At 41.7% G+C, this 6,040-nt stretch overlaps 1 non-coding gene across 1 annotated transcript; it reads left to right on the top strand.

Annotated features, from left to right (window-relative positions):
- Nucleotides 1-4,501: 4,501 nt before the first annotated feature.
- On the top strand, nt 4,502-4,604 carry LOC114683808. Its single transcript, XR_003733209.1, has one exon. It is a non-coding gene; the product is annotated as a U6 spliceosomal RNA (small nuclear RNA).
- Nucleotides 4,605-6,040: the final 1,436 nt, after the last annotated feature.

Genomic DNA, 6,040 nt, shown 5'->3' with positions numbered 1-6,040 from the left:
GTCACCTGAACTGCTTTTAGAGGTTTGGAGGTGTCCATCTCTCAGCAACGGCTTCAAGGCCAACAGAAGGGTGACCAGAGGAGCAGCAGTTAGAATACCTCAGAAGAGGGCCATGATAAACTTAACTGTTAGCAAAATCCAGAACGTAAGTCCGGAGGGTAAAAACTGTACAACTTTGTGGAGAACATTAGGAGAATGAAAACTTTCACATCAAGATTAACATGAGCTAAATGCAGGTGTACAACTGGCTGGACCATGTACCAGATCTGTAGCAGGATAAGGAAACGTATTAGCTGTTGGTTACATCAGACTCCTGAATCAGGAACAAGCACCTGCAACCTTGTCAAAGAAGTCACAGTCAGCTCTAAGAAATGCATCTGGACAGAAAGGGTCTGAGTGAGGTTCCTGCTTCCACATATGGTGAACTTTGTATATTTCTCTAAATATTAACAATATCAGCTGTTATTTCATGAACAAAAACAGTATCTTGGCCGGACAGTGGTGGCACACACCTTTGATCCCAGCACGGGAGGCAGAACCAGGTGTATCTATGAGTTTGAGGCCAGCCTGGTTTACAAAACTGGTCCCAGGACAGCCAGGGCTACACAGAGAAACCCTGTCTTGAGAAATAAAAACAAACAAACAAAGCAAAACAGAGCATCTTAAATAAAACAAAATTTCTAGTTAGAAACAATTTTATAAGGGAAAATATTTAAAAATTGGGACAATTACCTTAAGCAACCATATCTAGTATTTGAAAACATGACAATATATACTTTTGTTTACATCAAATTTTTATGCCTATAATCCAAGAAACAATTTAATCACAAGTTGTATTTTCAAAAAAGAAATGATTTTTAATTTTCAATTCAAAAGTATACTTCCAGTGACAGCATCTGCCTTGTCAAGAGTAAATGATTCACTTTACGAAGTTTTCTAAAATTGACCCTACTAACAGAACCTTTCAAAAATCTCTGCCTTCTCACTCCATACACTCAGCCAACAGATGAAAGATGATGGCAGTCAGTCATGTCAAGTCTGTATACATAATTTACACCATAGACTGAAATAACAAACAAGGCTAAAACCAACTCTTCACTCCTTCTGCCCATGGACAAATGTCTAGGTCACCACACACTGACAGCAGTAAGCGTATTTCTTAACATCGTTCAATTAAAAAATAGGTTGGCTGTCTAGAGGCATAATTTATAAGGCAAGTTAACCACATTAAATGAGCTTTATCCAACATTGGCTTTGAGATTTCTTAGGAAACACCCACAAGCATCACTGCTGAAGCTCGTGTACTTGAGGCTTCAAGGAGAGAATGCAGGCGTGGCCCTGGAGCTCTCCCTCTGGGTAGAGACTAGTCTCAGAGTGCCACAGGTGAGCCTGGGTGAGAGGTTCTCCTTCATCTAAGTCATCTCCTCCTGAGGAATCCAAGGGTTTAGGATATTAATACAGTGGTTTTCAACCTTCCTGATGCCACAACTCTTTAATACTCATGTTGTGCTGAACCCCCCCCCCATAAATTCATTTCATTGCTACTTCATAACTGTGAAATTTTATATTATTATGAAGCATAATGTAAATATGATATGCAGGATATCTGATATGTAACCCCACAGGGATCATGACCCACCAGTTGAGAACCATTGATTTAATAGACTCATTTAATAGACTTTGTTGAGTCTACAGATATAAAAGCAACTGTCAAAGACAGGCAGAAAGAAAGAGAGACTTGATCTCACCTTAGGTGTGACCATAGTTGTCCACAGTGAGGGGGCATCTTTGTCACCCACGAGTGCAGATGGTCAAAATGCCCACAGAGGAAAATGGAGTGCAATTTCTTTTAGGAGCAGAATTGACTTCCACAGTCCACAAGGGAAGCTGGGGAATGTAGTCTTTTAGCAGCAAACTATCAAAGTAGGTGAAAAACATGTTAAGCTTAAGGACAAGGCACACTTGGGAACCAAGTGTGGCCATTAGGAGAGGAATGTCCCCAAGTGCATTCATCAGCAGCTATCCAGAAGATCTGAGGGCTTTGAAGAGACAGTTTATAACGAAGATTGGCAGAGGAAATGCATTGTTATACTCATTACCTTATTGAAATAAATTTTTGTAAATGAAATTATAAGGTGATTTATAAAGAACTGGCTTACATATGTAATTAAGACAACATGAATTAAAATACATAAAAATAACTGAGCCTGTTGATGCCATTCTGTAATTCTTTGGGAAGCTGAGACAGGAGGATCACAAGTTCAAGGACTGCCTGAGCCATAGATAAGACCAATTCAGACAATTTTGTGAGGCCCTACCTTAAAAAGTAAAAAAAAAGGGGGGGGCTGGGGAGATGGCTCAGTGGTTAAGAGCACTGTTGCTCCCACAGAGGACCCAGGCTCAGTTCAAAGCACCTACATGGTGGATCACAGTCATCCATATCTCTGGTCCCAGGGGATCCAACAACCTCTTCTGACCTCCCTGGGCACCAGGCACACACACAGCACACACCAGACACATACACACATGTAGGCAAGACACTCATACACATAAAATTAAACAAATCTTTGTAAAAAGTGAAAAGAGGTTTGGGATATGCTCTTTTCCTTGCCAGCCGCATTCTTTTCCTATTTTTTCTGCTGCACCTTATTCTATCTCACTATAAACCTATGTAAATGCTGTGAGCAATGACCATTCCATAGCCCCAATATTGTGCTGTCTTGAAATTTCTTCCACTAAAGCAATTAGTCCATTACTTTTGAACTTGGCCTCACTAAAGTTTTCAGGATATGAGAAAAATGTGGCTAGATTCTTCACCGGAATAAAACGTGAATGGCCTCCAGTCCAGTTCCTGATAGAGTCCTGTTCTCTTCTGAAGGCCCTAAGTTTTTATTCTCCATATTTCCATTCACATTCTGGTCTTTCTCAAACCCACCAGCATGGCCCATTAAGCTCTGCTTGTAGCGTTCTAGGTATTCTATAGCTCACAGTTGCAAACTCTTCCATAGTCCCCCCCCCCTTACAAACTAGTTCAGAAGGCCTATGAACTATATAATCAGGTTTTCCACAGAAATGGCTGTAGTTTCTGTATCAATTTTCTGTCTTAGTTACTTTTCTCATAGCTGTGAACAAATACTTGACAAGAGGCCACATAAGGAAGATTTTATTTTGGCTCACAATTTAAGTAGAACACAGTCCATCATGATGGGAAAAGACATGGCAGTGGATGCTCCTTGTCAATGGGGTGCAAATATCAACTTCCTGTTCACATCTCAGCAGGGCAGAAAACAGAGAGAGGCTCAGGCCAGAACCATGTGCAGACTCTAACCCATAAGTCCAACCCCAGTGACCTACTTCCTCCAGGCAGGCCTTAATTCTTAAAGGTTCCACAACCTACCAAAACAGTGCCACCAGCTGAGGACCAAATATTCCAACACCTGAGCATGAAGGAATGTTTCACATTCAGACCACAGCATAAGGAAAGCATATGGGTCAACTAATATGGCAATCATCTTTGGGAACATGCCTCAAAACAACTATTAACCATGTGAAACAAAGACTGATGGAAGAGAGCCTTTAGAATGCTGAAATGAAGCATGCGAATGAGGACAGAGATGACTGTAGGGAAAGTTGGGTGATAGAGCTGGAGACTCAAGAACAGTGAACAGTACTGGGTTGAAATAAGGAATTAAGGCATATTTTCATGAAGATGAGATAGGCCAATGAATGCAGGAAAAATTGTTTTTAGAAAAGTCTTGTCAATTCAGGAATAAGTTTTATTTGCCTTTAAGATGAAAGTGAGGGGGTGGAAGGAGATAAGAGAAAAGGGGGAAAATGCTAAAAATCCTATTTTCCAGGCTGGGGGTGCAGCGTAGTGATCAGACCCTTGCCTAGCATGCTTGAGGCACTAGGTTCAATGCTAGCAGCACACACACACAAACACACACACACACACACACACACACACACACACACACAATCCCATTTGCCTTGTGAAAACAGGGTGGTGAGCCTGATCGTGTAATGGCATGGCCACATCACCCTGACTAAGTCATAATGTGTCTGTAAGCTCTCCTCCTGCAGATCTGAAGAAATCCATCATGACTTCATCTTGTCTTTGAAGCTATAATCACAGTTGATGACAGCTCTGTCAGAATCTCAGCCAGGGTTGGTGACACAAATTTAATGGCATATCTGAGTAGAACTTGGGAGGTCGGGATGGGATCTGCAACAGAACTAGCAGCTGCAGACACCAGGAGGAGACAGTATGAGGACAGAGCAGTGACCTGTTTCTATTCTTTTATGGTGATGAAGAGTCTTCCCTCCAAAGAGAAGGGCAGGGAGGAGAAGCAGCAGGTGTGCAGTGCCTCTGCAGGTGTGCATGACACACCCGCTTGTGGGAATGCATGGCATTCAAGAGGTGTGCAACCGAGGACAGTTGGGAAGCATTCTGGAGACGTGTCTCAGACAATAGGCTATTTTCTATTGAAAGTCAACTCCAGTGCTTGCTTCAGCAGCACATATACTAAAATTTGAACAATACAAGCAAGCTTATGACTCCCGAACAAGATGACATGCAGATTCATGAAACATTCTGTGTTTTTAATATATACAACTTTCATTTCACAATAGGAAAAAAAAAAGGTCAACCCCAAACACCTTTCAGAGAAGGCTCGTGGCCTGGGCTTGGATAGACTCTGCCCTTCTGAGGTAATTACCATTAACTTGCCTCATTGTAAATAAACCAGTTACCCAAAAAAGCTGAGGGAGTCAGCAGTTGGCACAGCCATATCTGAATGGAATGGCAGAAGTCATAAAGCCAGCACAGCTGCTTGACAAAGATCCAGCAGAGCTGAGCCACAAGATAGCTGCCATGCCAACTTTGGTTTTCATCTCCATCCTTTGCATACTTGGGGCACTTTTAATATTTGTACAATCTGGGGATATTAGATTAATGGCAAATTTCTTACGAATTATTTATGCCTTCTCTCAGAAATGCTGCTTCTAAGCTTTCCCAGGAAAGTCCTGAACATACTATTCCCTCCTCCTCCCACTTTGAGGGAGATATCCTTATCTACTTGAAGGTGTTCCTTATGCTTTGGAGGTTGTGATACATAAAAGAAGCCAGAGGTCTCTTCATGAGGCTATGAGATATTCTTGAAACATCTGTCCCTGTACTTACACAGGAACATGATATTCAAAACAAAGCAAACTCAAAAGGATCAACAAGATTCAGTGGGCTAGAGGAGTTGGCCACAGTTCAGATTACAAGCCTCTTTCCACTGTACACTCAGACATTTACATGGTATACAACTCTGCCCTACATAGAGGCATATTGATGAACAAAGTATGGAGTGGAAAGATGATAAAAGTATGAGGTGTCAGGACCTCCCTCTCTTAGAACAGTTAGCTCATGCAGAGCCACTATAATGTCATATGGCCAAGGAACAACAGAATACCAGGATTAGATATATAGACAAATTCTATAAAGATATAAATATGAACATTAACTGTATTATGCCAGAATTTGAATAATAACTGCAGCAGCTTTGACCTGAGGATTTCTCCTGGGCACTCTGACCACTAAGAGTTAGTAATACACTGCTTGAGACATGGCAAAATACCCAGGGTGGTTGAAGATTTTTGTTTTGGTCTAGTGTCCTTGAAGCAACCAAAGCTACCAGCCTGAGAACAGGCTGTCATATGTCTCTAGATTTTTTTTTTTTCTGAGACAGGGTTTCTCTGTGTAGCTTTGCGCCTTTCCTGGAACTTATTCTGTAGTCCAGGCTGGCCTCTCTGCCTCCCAAGTGCTGGGATTAAAGGCGTGTACCACCACCACCACCACCACCACCACCACCACCACCACCACCACCACCGCCCGGCTGCCTCTAGATTCTTAAAATTGGGTTATGGGGTTAATGAGTAAGAATGATAACTCTGTTTCTTAATGATGTCAAAACTTGAAGGAAAATGATTGGAAATGATAACTCTGTTCTGCCATAGTTTATTAATGATGACTAAAAGATGAGCAAAATGAAGT

The sequence above is a fragment of the Peromyscus leucopus genome, chromosome 9 (assembly GCF_004664715.2).
Source record: "Peromyscus leucopus breed LL Stock chromosome 9, UCI_PerLeu_2.1, whole genome shotgun sequence".
NCBI classification, from domain to species: Eukaryota; Metazoa; Chordata; class Mammalia; order Rodentia; family Cricetidae; genus Peromyscus; species Peromyscus leucopus.
Note: the sequence above shows the minus strand (reverse complement) of the source record. Positions and strands in the feature narration are given on the sequence as shown.